General features: G+C 31.3%; 1 long non-coding RNA gene across 1 annotated transcript; it reads left to right on the top strand.

The window, feature by feature from the left end:
- Positions 1-8,848: 8,848 nt before the first annotated feature.
- On the top strand, positions 8,849-10,344 carry LOC110896582. The gene is made up of 4 exons (XR_002568009.2): positions 8,849-9,217; positions 9,451-9,549; positions 9,642-9,767; positions 10,124-10,344. It is a non-coding gene; the product is annotated as an uncharacterized LOC110896582 (long non-coding RNA).
- The last annotated feature ends 11,510 nt before the right edge of the window (positions 10,345-21,854 follow it).

Raw genomic sequence — 21,854 nt, 5'->3', positions numbered from 1 at the left:
TCGTTGTAGAAATAGCGTTTTAGACAAAAGTCTTTTCATGTATGAAGTAATGTGGTATGATCTTTTGAACATCCTATGAACGTGTTCCTTTTATCTAATAATCATGGATGTTATTTTAGTGTATTGTTTAAAAAATAGTATACATGTTTAAAAATTGATAGCTTTAACTATTATAAAACAATCAAAGGCAAATAAGAATAACATATATATAAAAGACAAGGAATAACTAATGCAAGTAATACTTTCAACCGTTAGTCATTAGGAACAACTACATGTTCTTAATACATAGTCTGCAGTGTTTCAGTAACATATGCAACCAAAAACTTATCTGTACATACACCCTTCGTACCACCAGGGTCAAAACTATCAACTATTACAAAAGACTTTTAACCAAACAAACAACCACAAACAAAAACATTGTTTCCATACATCAAAACATTATCCGCAGAGGCCCCACAACCATTCAGTCCAACAAGAAAATACCTTTACCCTTGACGAACTTAAGGGTAAACTCTTCACAAGGAACCATCTTTTTATCCTTCACAAACTGTTTCATGTCTTGTATATAAAACCTCGGTTGACCATCAGAAAACTCGATACCAATTCGAACATCCCAAACATTACCAGCAGCATCTACAATCTTTAAACTCCTCTTCCTATCCAAGCCAAGTTTTTTAGCGAGAGGTTTACGAATGCGCTGTAACAAACAACAAATAATGTTAACAAAGATAGTATTATAATATGGTTAATACATCCTAAGGCCCTGTTAGTACTTTTTGGTTACAGAAACTTACAAAATGATTGTCCACACGGAAACCTACTGGTATAGTTTCGTCGTTCGGGGTTACAGGGAGCATATCGGCTTCATTGCCCTCAGTCATGTCATCCACATCTTCACCATCAGAAATACTGATAACCTCTTCTACGACTTCTTCCTTAATAGCAGCATATAATTCCGGTGGCAACACTAAATCAGCATTCTTGGAACAATTGAAAACGGACATATCAAAAGTATGAAGATCAATCATTTCAAACACAAGCAGATGCTCAACACTTATTGACAACTTCCTCTTAATCCGATCCCATCCAGTTGTTATGTAAAGCTGATTGTCAATCGCATTCGTTCGAACAAATAATTTATGCTTCCAGGACCTCTAATAAGAACCGGATAGTTTGGAATGGTATTGTCCATCTTGTGATGTACAAATAAACGATTGATATGCTACAACGAGAAAAAAATAAATATTAGTAATTTCATATACTAACAACCAATAAATAACAAACCATAATAAATATAATGAATCCAGATTCTGAACTACATACCATAGCATCACGTTTACCAAAAGCGCCATTGGGTCTGTAGTAAAAATAATCAGATGGAGCAAATGCAATATTGTCATAGAAATAAAATATCTGGAAACTTTCTACTGCTTCTTCATACTGAAAAACGAGCCACGATCCAGATTGTAGTTTCAAAGTTTCAACTACGGAACACCACCCATTGTAGAAATAATAGAAGTTTCCTAAATCATATACCTTGACTTCAAACAACACCTGGCCATTAGTTGTCCGCACTTTGACAAAGCCAACTAGATAGTTAAACTCTTTAATCCATTGTTTATATTTTTTTGGCAGAACCCATGTATAAATAAATTAAAATCTGAAACCGTCTAATATGATATTATAAAGAAAACTAAATTCGCCATAATCGAGATTAAAATACTAACCAAACATTTCCTTCGGTTGTCGTCCATGTAACAAGCAAACCCATACATCCTTCTAACTTTGAACTATCATAGAAAATACTATGAATATCTAAATTAATAAATAACATAATAAAATGTCAAAAGGTTATTCTATATATCTAAATTAAAAAGAGTATAACTAATAGACTAAAACAGTAGATAACGTACAAAAGTTTTCTACATAATGATAACAATACAAACAAAGACTTGAAAACACAAATGTATCATCTAAACTACCATAGTGCAAACCACAACGAATAATTTCACACCAGAATTTATAATAATTCGTTAAGACAATTGGAGTATCATTTAATATGATCAACAAGAATGTGAAAGACCAAAACTGATCAATAATTTCTATAACATAAGTAATCAGGATATGAACATACATAACATGTGAAAGACCCAAAATATTATAACTCAATCTGTGGAAGACTAAAATTATATATCTAATCTTTTTCAATGTCAAGAACACCAACTAGAACTATACTAAACATCATAATCTTACAAAATCTTTATACAAAAACTGATAAACATTCATTTTTAACATAGCCCTAAATGAGGTGAAATAAAATAATTTGTCAAATACTAAAAGTGTAAACCTCAATCGAACATCAATACAAATATACATATGAAAAATAGAAGTATAACACATCAACATACACAAATCTCATCACAAATTATAGTTCATATAGAACAAACGACTGATCAAAGATCAAACATACAAGCGTGGTATAATAAATTACATGAAGAAAAGATTTCAAAAGAAGAAACTGTCATCAATACTTTTTAGATTACCTTTTGATGATGTCACAAAGATCTTGAAGAGTCCCTGTCGTTTCGTTGTCACAATTTGAATTACAAAGATGTAAATGACCGATTAGGATTTAGGGCTATCACCGTATTTCATATAAGGATTCTAATGGGCCTTGAAACTGTGACCCATTCTTAAGATTAATTGGATCAAATATATGGGCCTTTATTGAATTGTTTAATAACATTTGGTTATTTAAACCCCAAATTGAATAGTCCATTTAACTAGGTCATGCTGAATTGTACAATAACATTGGGCCTTTACTGAATTGTACACTAACAATGTGTCAAAAAAATTAAGGTCATGTTTTAATTATTAGACAACATAAAATTAGGTCATGCTTTCATTTTAGACAACATATTATCAATTACTTAGCTTATTTCTATATCAAACCTGAACTAATAATTTTTTCGTAACATAGTAATGAATTTTTTATGTCCTAACACATACTGTCTTTAACATTGTTTAATAAAAATATGTAACTAAACGCAAACAATTTAAATGATATATTATAATTTGTTTTTTAGTATTTGATTTCGATCGTTATTAAACCTACCCGTGCGTTCACACAGGTCTTACTACTAGCTATTATATAAAAGATAGAGTTAATTACACAAATGGGTCCTGTGGTTTATACCTAATTTCACCTTTGGGTACTAACTTTTTATTTTAACAAATTTAGGTTCTATGGTTTCAATTTTGTAACACATTTGGGTACTAACACCAAAATTAGTTAATTAATGACTAAAATACCCTTGCATTTTTTTAAGTTTATCAATGTAACACATTTGGGTACTAACACCTAATTTTATTTAAGTTTAAATCAATTTTACAAAATCTATTTATTTTTTTATTTTCATCTTTTTATTATATCTCTTAATTAACATAAAGTCTATTTATTTTTTTTATTTTCATATTTTTATTAAATTTCTTATTTAACATAAAATCTACTTGTTACACCAATATTTTTTTAAATAGATTTTTTAAATAAAATCTACTAGCTATATAGTTTTATGTAAATTAAATTTCTTACTAGTTTTAAATAATGTAAACCTTACTCGTTTTGAATTTTGGATATATATGATTGATAATAATAATAATAATAATAATAATAATAATAATAATAATAATAATAATAATAATAATAATAATAATAATAATAATAATAATAATAAATATCTTTCATGTAAAAAAAATTAAGCCATTTTTAACTCTTTTTTTGTTTATTTACATTTTACAATTTTAGAAAGATATTTAATTTATATAAAATCTACTAGTTGCACCAATAAAATCTACTAGCTATATAGTTTTATGTAAATTAAATATCTATTTTAGAAAACAAAAAGAGTTAAAAAAAGGTTTAAATTTTTTTGTTTTATCTAAAATACCTAGCTATATAGTTTTATGTAAATTAAATATATTTCTAAAATAGTAAAATGTAAATGAACAAAAAAACGAGTTAAAAAAGGCTTAAATCTTTTTACATGAAAGATATTTATTATTATCAATCATTTCAATCCAAAATTGAAAACGAAAATTTAATTTACGTAAAACTATATAGCTAGTAGATTTTATTTAAAAAATATATTTAAAAAAATACTGGTGCAACAAGTAGATTTTATGTTAAATAAGAAATTTAATAAAAATATGAAAATAAAAAAAATAAATAGAGTTTATGTTAATTAAGATATATAATAAAATAATGAAAATAAAAAAATAAATAGATTTTGTAAAATTGATTTAAACTTAAATAAAATTAGGTGTTAGTACCCAAATGTGTTACATTGATAAACTTAAAAAAATACAAGGGTATTTTAGTCATTAATTAACTAATTTTGGTGTTAGTACCCAAAGGTGTTACAAAATTGAAACCATAGAACCTAAACCTGTTAAAAAAGAAGTTAGTACCCAAAAGCGAAATTATGTATAAACCACAGGACCCATTTGTGTAATTAACTCTAAAAGATAAAAATATAATGCTTAATAATTTATATATATATTTGGGTTTACACTGATAAATAATTTCACACTTTCCACCAGTGCCGCCATAACCACCTTCCACCACCGCCGGTATCACCATCTTCCACAACCGCCAGCATCACTACCTTCCACCACCATAAACCACTGACACCAACACCACCTCAACCATGGTCGCCATATCAGACCACCAACACAACCTCAATCAGCGTCTCCACCACATCCTCAACCACCGGAACCAACACCGTCGCCTACTCGCCTTCACCATCCTTAACCACCGCCGCCATCCCCAAATCAAAACCCTAACTAAAACCCACCGTTGTTCCCCACAATCAAAACCCAACATTGTTCACCTTCCACAATCCATCTGCGAAACACTAACCCCCATCTTCTGTATCGAACCCAATTTCCACACCCCCTGTTTCGGATCACCATCAACCCTCAACCCACTAACCATAGAAGAAAGCCCCTTACAAATGAACCCTAATTTGTTCTCATTCCAACTGACAACGATGTGCTTAATTATCTACATCTGGATCGAAACCATGTTACCAGGTGTTGGTGATGGTGGTGGGTTACTGGTGGGTAGGCTGTGGCGAGGGGTGTGGCAAGATATGATGGCGGCGTTTGGTGGAGTTGATGGGGGTAATGTCTGATGTTGGTGACGGTGAATATTGAGAGAGAGAGAGAGAGAGAGAGAGAGAGATGGAGACATGAGAGAGAGAGATGGGTTGTGAAACGTGGGGATGGTGGTGGTGGTGAGTGGTGGTGAACGACGGTGGCAGTGGTGCATAATGGTGATTGTTATGGTGGATGAGAGAGAGAGACGGGAGAGAGTGAGAGATGAGTTGTCTGACTATCTTTTTCTTCTAAGAAAACAATATATATATATATATATAAATCTTATATAAATGATTAAAAGAAAAAAAATTATAAAAATGGTTTTGGATGAAAATGGCAATTTAGAAACCTTTTTTGTAAATGCCAAAAATACCCCTGGTTATAACCAGATTTTCAGACTGAGTTAGGGTATGTGATCAAAATAGCAACAAAAGGGAAAAATCAGGGACCCAAAGGCGAAAAAAACTATTTGGACTAAAATGGCAAAATTAGACAAACCTCAGGGACTAAAATGGCAATTAACTCTATATTTGACTAAAATCATTTAAAGTAATGTTTCCTATTTTATTTATATTTTTTTATAAAATTAAATGGATATGAAGTTTAGTCATTTTAGTAAAATAAACTTTTTAACTTAATCCAAATAATAAACCAAATAATAATATGCTAGTAAAATAAATAATATGCTAGTAAAATAAACTTTTTAACTTAATCCAAATAATAAACCAAGTTAAGATTTATAAAAACAACTAAAACAAATTTGAGATTTAGGAATATAACAATTTTGTAAGTTGAAAGAAATATGGGGCTTTGGTTTCGTATGATAAAACGAACAAATAACACGTAATATTCGTACCGGTTTGCGATATTATGTACAAGAATTGCATCGCCGGAGTTCCGATATGCCGACGCAGCTCCAATCAGTTGTAGAGACGAAATTGGTTGTAAAATTATGTGGGAATGAGGTCGCATCGGTTCAAGAGTCATGTATTTATACTCGAATTGAAAATATAACAGATCGAGAGGATAATGGGAGTTTCGGAGTTAAACGGGTTAGTGGATAAGCAAAATTTGCAGTTTATACGTGACACAAACGAGTTGTTAGTTTTGATTATGATGGAGATAAACATTAACGAAAAAAATAAGTTAAATGGATAATTTTTACGGATCTGATATGGCCGGAGTTCGATGACATTGCCGGAGAAGACCCCCTGAAAGTCGGGCTTTCTTTTTGTTTGATTTAACAAGTTTGGTTAATTAACACATATAGTCCCTACGGTTTCTAAGTTTTACGAAATGACTAAAAATTTAATTAATAAAGGGCATCTTAGTCATTTTAGTAAGACTTAACAAAAAAAGTTAACAAGGTTTGTCCTTAGTACTCAACATTGTGACAAAGTTTGACTTTAGTACTCAACATTGTGACAAATTAGAATGTTAATACCTGATTTTGTAATAAAAAAACTACTAGTACCCGACATTGAAATTTGGAAGAAACCAAAAGGACTAACGGTGTAATTATTTCTTTAGAAAAATATGAAATGTTACATAGAGTTTGTAATATAATAGGTTGAATTTATTCTGAATATGTCTTTTTAAACTATGGAATGATATTTTATACTATTGAATTTTGAAAATGATGCATTAAAATTTCTTTTTAAATTCAAGCCTAACCGAAACTAGCTAGGTTGGTTAAAAACCAAGTCGAGCTCGAACTACGATTTTCAATTCGGTTTCAAATCTGAGCCAAGCCGAACCAATTCGGTTTATAATCAAGCCAAGCCCAAGCTTACCCTGACTCGACTCGCTTCAGCTCATAAACAACCTTATCCATGGTTACTTTTAGCTTCTAAGACCATGTGTACTGGGGCAATATCATAATGCCCCTCCCTTGGGCATAAACAAACACGTGACATAACGGGCATTATGGGAGGTGAAGTTTAAAAGTGGTGTATTGGTATAATGTCTCATTCAATCATTACCCCATTATTTATTTTTAATTTCTTTTTTTAAAGAAAATTAAAATAAATAATATTTCATTAACTAAAAAAATACATTAACACTAATTAAAATACGTACTAAAAAACAAAGACAACACATTTAAAAGTATTAAAAACATACAATGGTTAAAAAGAGAGAAGAGTGTATAAAAATGGGTTGAGTTGAGGTTTAAATAGGTGAAAAATTAATTAAAATTGAAAATTAATTTTTTATACGATTGCTCAACAATAACATTTCGAAAATCACACCATCAACCGGCGTTTTAACCAAAACGCCCAACCCAAAAATTAGAAGATAACGCCTATGGGGGCGGTGGTTAGAACATTTTGAGGCGTGTTTGGGAAAAAAAAAAAAAAAAAAGCCCTACTCATAGACCACTACGGGTGGTCCAATGTTTAGGTGCTATATATAAATGATGCTATATGTATTAATTGGTTTTGGCATTGTATTAAGAAGTCACGTCATTGTTGAGAAAAGATGATAAAATACAAAAACAAAAACAAAGATGATCGATTTTCCTTTTTTTCAAGGAGTTTAATAATTATCATGTTTTGCTTATCTCGTAGACTTGAATAAACGATGAATTAGTTTTACATCCCGAAATTCTTTTAAAAATACGAATACATTCCAACAAGTTAAATCGCAATGCAACAAGAAGACATAAAATCATCACGTAACTGATGCGGAAGGTTATTTACGTAATTGGGTTTGTAACATGCAAACGTAAGCTATGAGGTAAAGCATTGAGGTAAATTAACAATATTGACACCTCTCTTATATGGTCTTTAAAATAAGTAGATATACTTTTTTTCTTATTCCTAAGAAAAAAAAGGAAATGTAGCCTAACGATACCAATTGCTTTGTAAAGGTGTTACTGTCAATTAAGTGGTTGATTAAGTGAGCCATTGAGGTTCTGATCCTATAGCGAACATTAATGTAGATTTATAAATATGTTTACGAGATGTGTGAGTTAGTCGTTTAAAAAAATGTTCGTTAAGATGCCTCACAAGGTCTCTTTCATTACTCTTAATTTTACACACAAGTCCCCTAGTAACTAGCCAAACCTCACACTAGATCACCATGAAAAGAAAAGTTATGACAAAAACGTTGTTGACTGATCAGCTATAAGCCGTCTCAAAGCTACATCTAGTTCCAGTTATACATTGTTGAGATGGATGTCTATATTGTCATGAATGTTGAAACACAAAGATGGGGCTTAGGGAAACATAACTAAAAGATATGGATGTAGCTGATAAGATGTTCTAACGTGTATTAGATATACTTTTTATTCAGTTACAAGCTTAAAAAAGGTTATCCAACTAATTTTTTGTGCCGGATGTTTAACTTAGTTCAGAATATATGCAAGTCAAATTTACACGTCTATATATATATCTATACTATATTAATAAGCATATCCAAAGGATTTCTTAAGGTCATTTAAATTTCCTTAAAACACCCTTAAAGCATGATGTACAAGTCTTTTAAGCACCATAAAACATCACTTTCCACTTATACCCTTACTTCACTCAAGCCTTTTAGTACAATAATACACTTCACACGGATCACAATCTCTACCGTTCATTTTTATACATGGATTATAATCTGGACCATTCATTTTGAAAACCTTGTTCATTGTGAAAGATAATCAGAGGGAGAGAGAAAACACAAATCAAAGATGGATCTGACCGCCCCTTTCCTTTTCGTTCTCTCTCTCTTACTCAAAGATTAAGATTTTAGATCTGGATCTGGATCTATTGTTCCCGAGGATCTGGACACCTTCCCTAAGATAGTTGAAGATGGATCCCTAGCCGTCGCATCTGGTGAAGATGGTGGTGATTTCAACTATCTGTGATCTTATGCTTCAATTTCTCTTTTGGTGGTTTATCATTGATCATCCCATTTCTTTCTTCAGAACACAGAAGAGAGAGAGAGATAGAAAGATACATCTGGAGTTAGAGAGAGAAAAGAGGACAAGAGGAGAGAGAGAACGATGATGGCAGCTGTTAGGGTTCCGGCGGCCGTGAAACCGACTTTTCATTTTTCTGGTCTGGTGAATCAGGTAAAAGTCTATACCTATATTTGATTTTCTTAGTAAATCAATATCAATTAAGTCTTGATCCTTAACTTTGTGTCATTTATCTGACGAAGCTAGGGTTTAGGCCACTTTATCATTTTTTATTTTGTTAAAAACTTGTCGTTGTCTGTGTTTTCATGGTGAATATTGTTATTATGTTAATGTTTGTTCTCGGTTGTATTTAAATTTTGATGAACTTATGATGTGGTTGTGTTTAGGAGAGCAAATTCTTGAAGTATTTAGGATTTATGTGGAACACATTATCATGGGTTATGGAAGCTGCTGCTATTATGGCGATTGACATTGCAAATTGAGGAGTAAAAAATAAGAACCCTAATTTAATACATGATTTTATTAAAATTACTGTTTTCTCCTCTGTAAAACCTTGATTGAATTCAAAATGTTGTAGGGAAAGCCGCCTGATTGGCAGTCTTTTGTGGGTATTATCACTCTGCTCATAATCAATAACAAAGTTAGTTTCATTGAAGCAAAGAACGCTGGTAATGTAGCAGCTCGCAAGGCCAGTCTTGCCCAGGTATCCTATCCTTTGTTCTTCATAACATAAAAATTGCGCACATGGTTAAATCGGGCAATTGCGATTGCTACTAGGGTTCATATGTTCTTTAGGAGAATTGCTTATCTTGTTGATAGCACAAATCAAGCTGGTCACTTTCAAAAACTAAACATGAAAAAGAATCAAACCAATTATTTTGTTTCATTGGTGTACGTTTTGAATCTTGCACACAACAAGACATTTATCCTTCTAAGATACAAGGTACAAATGATCAATTGTATAGAGCAGCTTCGATATTATTAGATTTTTGTTGTTGGTTTTATGTGCAGGAATTCTTAAACCTAACTAAAGCACATTTTTTTTTTTGAATCTTGTAGTGGTTGGGCAAATCTCCTGTCTGAACTGTTAAGTGATGTGATAAAGAGATTAGAAGCGAGTGAAAGTACATGGCCCGCGCGAAAAATTGTTGTTGCGTGTGCCGCAGTGTGTAGATCATGGAGAGAATGTGCAAAGAAATTGTTGATTCCACTGAATCTTCAGAGAAGATTACATTTCCAATCGCTTTGAAACAGGTAGATTGTTAATTAATCAGATGGTTTTGACTGTAGGGGTATGCATGGATGTTTGGTTTGGTCCGGTTTGGTTATGGGTTAAATTTCGAATTTGAATAAATTCGATTTAATTCGGATTCTTTAAAACGCAATTCGTATTCGATTAAAATTTCGAATTTGAATAAATTCGATTTAATTCAGATTCTTTAAAACATGTAAAAAACTATCAAAATAAAACATAAATTTTAAAACAACCATAAAGCACGATATCACATTAAAAAGTTTCAAATAAAGTACCACGAGTTTGAAATTTAAAACGAGAAGTCGGGAATAATCACTCCACATTACAAGTTAATATTTTTATGGTTAGAAATCTATTGATAGATTTGTTCCTTAGGTTTTTACTTATGAGTCATGTAGTGGGTTTGGTAATGGGTAATTTTAATACTTGGAAATTTTTTTGAAAATAATTTATAGTATAGCTTAATAAAAGTTACATATGTATTATATAAAAATAATAAATAAAAATGTATAATTTTTATTCGAATTTCGAATCGAATCGAATTTGAAATTATAAATTCGTATTCGATTCGTATTCGATTTACTTGACTCGAATTGAATCGAATTCGAATTCGAATTCTTATAATCGAAACGAATTCTTGATAATCGAATCGAATTTAAACGAATTTCGAATTTTTCGAATTCGAAACGAATCCTGAACACTCCTACTTGGTGTTCTGGTTTACCAAATTGGGTCGGTTGTGTATTTGGGTTGTTAAATCGGCTGCTAAAAAGTCTTTGGAAGTTTCGTTTAATCATGTCGTGTATTGTACTTCATCTTATGGAACAAGTAGTTTGACTTATTCTTCAAACGTTCGAAAAACAAAAGTTCGAGTCGGCTTGGTGCAACCTGACCATTTCCAGTCATATGTACGCACAATTTATTTAAGTTTCATTTTTTAGATAACCAATCTTACCCGACCCGACCATTCGTGTGTTGTGGCGAGAGCTGCTGGGTTGCGGGTTTGTGTTTGGCTTCAAATCTCGATTATGGTCTGGTTCGAGAATATCAAAGATCTGCTGGAATATGTAGCGAAGTAGAGAATTACCAAAGCAAAGAGAAGACTAAAAAAATTGAAATTAAAAAAAAAAGAGAAGACTAAGCGAAGCAGTGTGTTTACGCTAACATGTTAGAGAATATGGATGAGCCGCAACGAAAAGGTCTTTAAAGGAATTACTACTTGTCTACTTGTCAAAAGATGGTGGTACATAGCCCTAAACTTACCAACCTAAGTGATATGTTTCCCGCCGCATCGCCAATGAAGTGATATGGCGCAAAACCGAACCGCCCCGTACATAGCCTTAAACTTACCAACCTAAGTGATATGTTTCCCGCCGCATCGCGCGGGTAAACGACTAGTATATATATATATATATATATATATATATATATATATATATATATAGCGAGAACCGCGAGAACCAATGTGAACACAACCAAAAATACCTAAAAAAACTAAATACACACAATTTTTTTTTAAATATTTTTAAGGAAAATTCGCTGGTATTAGTTGCTAAAAATATTATTTTTTTACTACTAAAAGTAGCGATTTTTCAATAAAAATATTAAAAAAAAATTTGTGTGTTTTTAAGATTTTTTTAGGTTTTTTGGGGGTTTAGTTTTTAGCATTTAGCTTGGGTGGGGGTGGGGGGTTAGATTTATTTAGGGTTTTTTATGGTGTAGTGGGTTTATTTTGTTATGTTCACATTGGTTCTTGCGGTTCTCGCTGAACCCTACCCTATATATATATATATATATATATATATATATATAGGTAGAGGATCCTGTAAAAAGTGCTCAAAGTGTAAAAAGTGTGAGAAGTGTATTATAACACTATATATAATACTATATAACACCATATAAACACCGTATAACAATATGTAACACCATATAATACCATATAACACTATGTAACACTATATATCATTATATAACAAATATAACACTATAGGTTGTCTGATAGCATGTCTATGATAGATGTATAGTGTTATATTTGTTATATAATGATACATAGTGTTACATAGTGTTATATGGTATTATATGGTGTTACATATTGTTATACGGTGTTTATATGGTGTTATATAGTATTATATATAGTGTTATAATACACTTCTTACACTTCTCACACTTTAGGCCCTTTTTACACTATCCTTACCCTATATATATATATATATATATATACTAGTGCTAATACCCGCGAATTTCGCGGTGTTGAGAAATGATACGTTTTTTATTTTATGAAAAAAAAAATTACCTTGAAACTGATCAACCCAAGACCACGCTTTAGTTTCATCCCCTAGACTACACACCAAATGGTCGGACAGGGACAGGTGCAACTTCTCGAAGTCTTCATTATAACAAAACAACTTGTAATAAAAATGTTTTTAGTAAATTAAAACATGGTAACAAAAACTTATGTAACTGGCACCTTGAAGAAGTAGTTGACCGGTTGCTGATGTAGCGAGGTATTTGGCATGTAGTCCGGCAAATGGTAAATTGATTTCACATCGGTTATAGATTTGTATAAATGTAGAACACACGTAGATTTAATAATGATAGTTCAAAACCCATGAATGCTTTAAAAGAGATACTGTAGAAACACAATCGTACCCAATTTCATGAAGAAAAAAAAGATCATATGGATGCATATCACGAGTCCTTCCATACATGGTAAGACATGCAGGTCGGGCCAGGCATGGTGACACATTATAATGGGTTCGGATTCGAATGGGTCATTTTTTTTTAAATGGTAATTTTGGTTCGGGTCAAAACTACTTCGATAAAAATTGATACAACTCACAACACGGTGTTTTAGGGAAAAAAGCAAGAGAAAAATATGGAAAATGTAGTAATAATAATAGAAGTAAAAAACGGTTGGTTTTGTTCTTTCAGTTCGACTTTCTTGAAAAAGAAAGATCCTATGGATGCATATCATGATTTAGTGTCTTTAAATTTAATTTTGTACTTAGTATTCGATATAACAATATTAATACATTGTAAGTATCATATTTTTTTTCAAGTGAGTAGTTCTGTTTATGACAAAATCATACGAATTCTAACAGTTATCATATTATAAAACATTTAGCTCAGCAAACATCTCACACCTTGTTGTGCTGCTTTCGCTACATATCAGTCCATGTAAGCTTTGAAGGCTTCAACTTGTTATGAAAGTACCTCTTACATTTGAAATTTGCAAACAGAAAGTCTACAGATTTGGAAACAATATTAAAATGAAAAAAACAAATAGAGTCCACATTATATAAATATAACTTTGAATTGAATTGAATAAGTCTAATACCCCTACCAAGATAAGTCTTTTGGCCACTGTACCAGTATGAAAGAGAACAAAGTATATGAAAAAAATATATTTTAGTAATCATCAACAATGCAACAGAATAATAAAATGATTATCCCATATGCATTTTTTTCTCAAGCAAAACTACCAAATGCCGATTTCATGCTTCAAAAACTCATTGTCTAAATGGATCTTTTGGTCATTAAATATACCTGATGCACTACTCTACTCTCATTGTGTCTAAAGTTTGTGCTAAGGTCACTTTGTGTGTACCTTGAAGCTTGACCCGGGCCATCATCTTGGGCGACATGACTGATTTTCCAGTATCATCACATGAGACTCACATACCCTGACAACCATTAAAAATGGGTAAAGTAAACTTATAATTTAAAATGATACAATAAAAGTTTTATAATTCATAGGTGGTGCAAAACAATTAGTCAACCTAAAGGTAAAATTTAATTTAATTCAAACTAAATTAGTCTTGCAAGTTGTTAAGAGACATGTTGCGTACCTGTCTTTGTTTGGTTCCAGAATCATAAATCATAAACTGAGCTCTTAGATCAACCATTCGTTATTTGTACAACTACATCAAACCTTTTAATTTTTAACCATTCAAAAGTTAACTGATGTAATTATAAAAAACGAATTATCTATCTAACAAAACGTAATGGTAAAACGCTTACCGGCCGGAGATTGTGTGATGTTAAGATCTGAAACTGACCATCATTGAGAATAGGCTCACCTTTTTTTATTTCTTTTAACCATGTTTTCATCATTATCATGATCATCAGTCACCACATATATTCCGCCGACTTGTTTAAATGCTTTAATATTCCTTTGTAACAAAATGTCACCTGTTAATTTGTCGTGTTTTCGATCCAAATGATTTTAATCTTTCTCCTACCTAATTTTCTCTGCGGAAGAAATTTGCCAACCCAAAATCAGCAACTTTTCATATCATGTTCCATACAATTGAAAACAAAAGTTAAGGTCTGAATTCATACTTAATGCTAAGCATCAAACCATCCTTTGATCAAAATCAAATCAAGTATAGATTTGTTAATATCACCAAGTAACAAAATTAACCTGTTTATGGCTATCAATGTATGATCTAAGAGCTCAGTTTATGCTCTTCTCTGTTTGAATTGGTGGAAGACTGATTTGAGAATAGCCTACAAATCGTAGATATCTGTTCCACGTTGGATAAATGTTTTTAACGAGTTTGAGGCAGCCAATCGTTGATTCTTGTAGCTTTACAACATTTTGATGAAGACGAAGGTGTAAAGAACAGGTATGAGAAAAGTCTTAAAGATTTGAAGAGTTTTAATGATGCGGGGTGACCCGTTTACTGAAGAATTTTATAAAAATTTTCTATTCGGTTTATAGAAAACAAATGGTGATGCTTGAAAAGTTACAGGCCAAGAAGACAAAGTTGGATAAGAACATGAAGTGTATTCAAACATGGAGGAAAGTGTCATCGGTTGTCTTTGTGGCTACTTTTTACGGCGATGCTGATATGCCCTGTGGTGGTGGCTACGATAGCAGCACCCCCAGTGGCTGTTGCACTGGATAGCTAGAGGTAATTTGGTATTTGATTTTTCGTAAGATCTTAACATTTCTAGTCTATGAACCATATTTTCGGCCTTAAAGAGTATTAAAAAAAAGAGAACTATATTGCATCTTTTGTTTTCAAATGGTTACGGCAAGTGGACACTTTTTACCATCTTTGTTACAACATAAAGAGGAACCACAACTTAATAATATGCCATATATGGTTCAGCAGATGAACTTAGGTATGGTATTTGATTATCTTGTTAAATAAACCACTAACCTATGTGACCTAAAGTGATTCTTCGCATCTGATCTCAAACACCCTCATAGAAACATCTTCAACAGCCTACACAGAGTGAAATTTCAATGAATGAAAACCACATATCTAGAGACATTATATGTTCTAAAAATCGACAAATTTGAAATTAAAGATCCTAATTTCTAAATAATATGTACCTTGTTGGGAGTAGATGCACCAGATGTGATACCAATACATGACCCTTTGGTAGCCAGTTTTCTTTTTCAACCCTGATGATAAGATCGATAAGCTTACTCGGAAGAGATTGGTGGTAATTAACCTTCAATTAATCTTTCTAAATCTCTTGAGTCTATTGCAAGCAGGTTATTTCATCGCCTTACATTCCATTAATTATTTATGCAATTGCAATTTGTCTGGAACTTTAACCTGTCAAGAAGCAAAGTTAATATATTATATGGTCTTTTTCGACGGTTAGGGAGGTTTTACACTTTTATGCATTTTGGGAAAGTTATGACTTATGTGGCCAGCTCAACATATTAACAACATATAAAACGATCATAAATAACAAAAGATAAAAAAAACCATCAGCAACAATCCAATTATAAGTTTGTTACGAAGCGTTTAGTGGAAATGCATTTAATCAAGAGCCACAATGAAGTGTAAAAATGATTTTGGTATACAAAATAAGTATTTTGCCAACCAAATCAGATGTACCTTTTGTTTAAAATGCTTATTGAAAATCCAATCTCTTTAAATTTATGTTTGTTTAACTTTGTTGGCTAAAAAGTATGATATGCTTGCATCTTCAGTCGATTTGTTCAAGTAATAATTAGTGCCAACCAATTTTGCTGCATCAAAAAACTATTAACAAAAAACTACTATAATTATGCTACAACAACTAATCAAGGACATACCTAATGAGGCTGCACATTGGTCATATTCTTTTCATCAAACTCGTACTCCTTAACTAGCACAGCCTAACAATCGAAAACAACCTGGAATTAAATAAAAAGCTGAACCTATAAATTAAAATTATAATATTTCTCAAGTCCCGACACACCTTTAAATAGTGAAGAAACTTCAATTAAGTTTACTTAATAATTAAAAAAATCATTCTTTGATTTCTGTTCTTTCAAATCTGATGTTCCTTGCATATAGTTCTTATCTAAAATTTGAACAAAGAAAGGCCTAACACCCTGCCAAATGCAAAAAAAGTAATATGACATCAGGTATGTATCATTTATAGAGTTTAATTCACTTTCATCCACGAAATCAACAAATCTAACTAAAATGAATATATTATTCATGCTTATTAAGTCTGAAGTAGATATGAAATTCATACCAATTTTTAAAATCCAAATAAAATACAGTTGGTGAGCAGCATTCCTATTGAACATGTGGTGAGGACAAATCAGATCTGATAGTACTTGATTCAAAATTTTGGAGATTCACTATTTGCTCTTACCCATTCTGTATTGGTCGAATCATTCAGTTCTTCCTGCACCATATCAAAATCAAGATATAAGCGTAGGAAAAGTGTTGTCAACTGTATTTTGATTCTTAGTTTGGTGACAAAAACGGTCTGTTTTTCATGACAGTCGAAAATTATAAGATCATATTGCAAGGCTAGTTAAATATAAGACATTATAAACTTTACAGTAGAAACAAACCTCTACATCTATTTTAGTAAAGTTGACCCTTCCCAGATTTCAACCTTTATAGAGACCCAAGGAGAGATAGAAAATTTGACCCTTCCCAGATTTCATTGTCAATCAAACCTACAAAGAAAATGGTTTCTTCACCAGACTTTTAATAAATTGTTGATTGTTTTCTCTTGCTTATATGATTAAACTTTTTAATAAAATCTTCGGCTTCCTAAAAAGATTAAAACCATATAATTACTTAGCACTTGCTTAAAAGTAAATTTAATATAATCTAAACCAACACCCACCATGATTATTTAAGGAAAAAAATACGATATTGAAAAGTACCTTATGCAAATCCAACCCCTTGCAAATGTTATTCTCTGTAAGTATTAAATTAAAGACTATATCAAATACAAAAATTAAAGAAAAAACCATATACGTAATATCTTATCATACCTTAGTGTCATCGTTGGTGACGGCGTCATCATCATCATCATCATAAGCTCATCATCATCAATTAAGCGCAAAAACTCTCAAGATCCCTAAATAAAATTGAAAATTTAATCATCTTAACAAACATGCAATAGAAACAGATCTATAATGACAAAATAATTGATGAAAATAAGATGTGTATAACTAATATATCGAGTATTTGTCATCTATTAATTCAGTTATAAAAAAAGATTGACTCGAAAATATCATCATCATCATCATAAGCTCAACACCAGACCACCAAATCGTATGAAACCCTAGTAGTTAGATCTGGAAAATAAATCTAAAAACAAAATCATCTCAAACAACATCAATGTTCAAAACCCTAAATATGAAACTATCGGTCAATTATTTTGACTATAGAAAGACAAAATCTATTACGTAGAAAAAGATATGAATATTCTCTTAATATCAGAATCCTACATTGATGGAGACGACATTGATGTGTAAGAGTAGTAAATAGATCGAATAGCAAGAAACCCTAGCATAAAACGATTGAATATCAAAATCAGTTAACAATGAAAACATAGATTTAGAAATTGGAATGATAAAATCAGTATATTTAATCGAAAACATTGATAATCTAACCTTGAATTCGAGCGTTGATATGAAGATCTATGAAGATCCGTAAAGAGCAGAGCGTTGATTACTTGGATCTTGGATTGTTTGATTGGAAAAGAATGATGAAAACCCTAATCGCTGGATTGAAGGATGAAGAAACCCTAGAGCTGCTGAAGAAGAACGATGTTCGAAGAGTATGAGAGAAGAATGATTAGGGTTTAATATGGACCGAAAATGAGGACCCGAATAAAGTAAGTGGATCCCGTGTCGGGTTATTCAATGGAAATGAGGAGAATGAAGTTTTTGGCGGGAAAATGAGATTTAGAGGCCCTAGGAGGTGGACATGTGTCCCCTAATTAAGGCTTTTATTAGGTTGTATAGATAGTGGAGAGTTCAAATGAGAAGAAATTTTTTGTAAGAAGAAAAAAGAACAAATTTCAACCAATAAGAATGCTTTATTTTACTTCATTTAATATAAGTATTTAATGTTACTATAATGGTACATTGGTAAATCTACATAGGTCATTAATTTGTAGTCTTTCTAATTAATAGCTAATACATTAAATTTTTTGTAACTTATTTTCAAAATATATATATTTTAAAAAAATTAAATAAAATAATTTAAAGTGTAGGATAAATTAGAAGTTGTGTAGGATAAATTACGACTTGTGTAAGATAAATTTCAACGTGTAGGATGAATTTCGAAATATGCAGGACAACTTTTTGATGTGTGTAGGCAAAAAAAGTTAGTGTGGAGGATAATAGTCTTTATGACTAATTAATTAGTCAAAAATGATAATAAATGAGATAAGTGAAAAACTATTTAATGTTTTACAAAATTACCCTTTGTTCTTTTTCTTCTCAATTAATTTTTCTTCTCAAATGAACCTTCCCCTATATATATATATATATATATATATATATATATATATATATATATATATATAGGTAGAGGATCCTGTAAAAAGTGCTCAAAGTGTGAGAAGTGTATTATAACACTATATATAATACTATATAACACCATATAAACACCGTATAACAATATGTAACACCATATAATGCCATATAACATGTAACACTATATATCATTATATAACAAATATAACACTATAGGTTGTCTGATAGCATGTCTATGATAGATGTATAGTGTTATATTTGTTATATAATGTTATATAGTGTTACATAGTGTTATGTGGTATTATATGGTGTTATATATTGTTATACAGTGTTTATATGGTGTTATATAATATTATATATAGTGTTATAATACACTTCTCACACTTTAGGCCCTTTTTACACTATCCTTACCCTATATATATATATATATATATATATATATATATATATATATATATATATATATATATAGGAACGGGATCAGGAGAAAACGCCCAAAAGTGTGAGAACGGTGAGAACGCATTCTGGCCCAACACGTGTCACGCGACATAAAGAAGGGCAGAGAGGCTTTTTTGTCCTTTCATATTTCTTTTTTTAAACGCGTGTCACATCACCTTTCCATTTTTTGGCGTTTAACAAATACGCGACGTTTTTATTGTTTTTAGATCAGGATCATAGTAAATATTTTGGCGTTTTAAGTAAGTTTGGCATTTTTATTGTTTTTAGATCATGACGCAGACCTATAGTGTAAAAAACATGAGTAATTTTCTTGATGTTTATTTTTTTTTCTATCAAGTGTTGTGCCATGTAGGATACAGGCCTATAATGTGACAGGCAATTATGGCGTTTTGAAAAAATGAATAAATTCAATTTTCCATGTAGTGACTTTTAATATAATAAATGTTTGGCAATAATGTTACCGTCTCTTCATTTTACTGTTTCGTTTAATATAATTATGTCGTTTTGCAATTACTGTTTTGTTCATTATCATCTGTCAACTAGTGTTGCTTTTTCCAGTAATACTGTGTTTGGCGTTTTATATAACAACATCGTGCTTTGCTAGCATCCGTTCTCACAGTTTTAACACTATCAGGCGTTTTGGTCTTTGTAGTTTTTGGCGTTTTATACTCAATTTTTTTATTAGTAGAGATTTAGATAATAAACAATAGAGAATTAGATAACAAACAATAGAAAATGAAAAAAAATTAAAAATTATAATCTAATTTCTCATTCAAATCTTCACTGTCATCAGCCTCTTCCACTTTAACCTTTTTGGCGTTTTGAACCTGTTTTTGAATAACTTATGTAGATCCTTATTTTCCTACATAACGCCCGTCTTTAGAAGATGCTTATTTTTTGTGGCATCCTATATTGCGGTTTGATATATACTTGTTTGGTGACATGTTGAAGATCAACGTCTGCTCGAATGTATTGATCCCTTCATGCCATCAATATATCTATCAAGAACAAAGTGACATGATGACATATCAATGTCATCAGTCTCTTTTTCATGAATATTTGTCCATCTCATTCAGCAAAAATTTATAGAGATACCCACCTCAGAGAAGAATCCATTCAGTGAAACTTCATTCAGAACAATACTCAATATAGAAGAAACGAGGTTTCGCATCTGTGGCTTTTTTAACTATTTTTTTGGCGTTTTAAAGTGAATGGTTTCTAGGAAACATGGTGTTGTTTTTGGTTTGTGATCAGTTGATTGTGCAGAGGCGTCTCTCTTATAGGATGTTTTTGGCGCGTAGTTTAGGCGAGATTTTATTTATAATAAATGACATTAATAAAGTAGCCGTCTTTTCAGTTACTGTGTGTATTTTTACTGTTTTTGTTCAGATTTTTATGAGTTTTTTTAGGGTCATAGACGTTCCATCTTCCAAGGTTCACTTTTTTTATTGGCTTTAAGTAGTTTTTGGCTTTTTTTCCATTTTTAGCTTTTTATTATACTTCTCCAAATTATTTTTATTATAGTTTGGGAGTTTTTGGCGTTTTACTGCATTACGGCGTTTCACAATCATTATGACTTTTTTGGCATTTTATTAATATAATGTATTTTTTTATTCTAAATTGAAAAATACATAACAAACAACAGAAAAAGAAAATTAAAAAAATAAAAATAGAAACAATTCATCTTCCAAATCTTCACTGTCATCAGTCTCTTTCTTCTTTGAAACATGTTCCTTGGCGGTTTGGCTTTGTAATGCTCGTGTTTTTGTGGCCGTTTGGAAAGACAAATTGACATGAGTTTTTTGTTTGAATATGTATCTTCAAACTACTAACCAGTATCATTCGTCTCTTCATGCCATTATAATATTCATCAATAACAAAACACAAAAAAATGACATAAGTCTGACACCAGCATCTTTTTGTTTATGATTTGTCCATCTCATGCAGTAAAATGTTATTCGAGTCACAACACCTCAGGGAAGAATGCATTCTCCAAAATTTCGCGTAGAACAATATTGAATATACAAGAAACGATATTTGCCATTTTTGGCGTTTTACTGAGGAAATATTGTATTTGAAAGAAACGTCGATTTTTTTTGGAATCTTTGATGTTTGAGTGTTTTGGCGTTTTCTAAGATGATTGGTATATAGTAAAATATGACATTTTTTGAGTAGGTGTGTTTGATGTTTTGGGGATTTTGGCGTTTGTAAGATGAATGATATATAGTAGAAAATATGGCGTTTCAGGTTCGGGGGAGGGGGGGGGGGGTTATGTCTGAGATGTTTTGTTTATATAGCGATGTGTTTTGGCACGTAATGGCGGTTTATTCATT

This window comes from Helianthus annuus, chromosome 12 (genome assembly GCF_002127325.2).
Source record: "Helianthus annuus cultivar XRQ/B chromosome 12, HanXRQr2.0-SUNRISE, whole genome shotgun sequence".
Taxonomy (NCBI): domain Eukaryota; kingdom Viridiplantae; phylum Streptophyta; class Magnoliopsida; order Asterales; family Asteraceae; genus Helianthus; species Helianthus annuus.
This window is presented reverse-complemented; position numbering and strand designations above follow the sequence as displayed.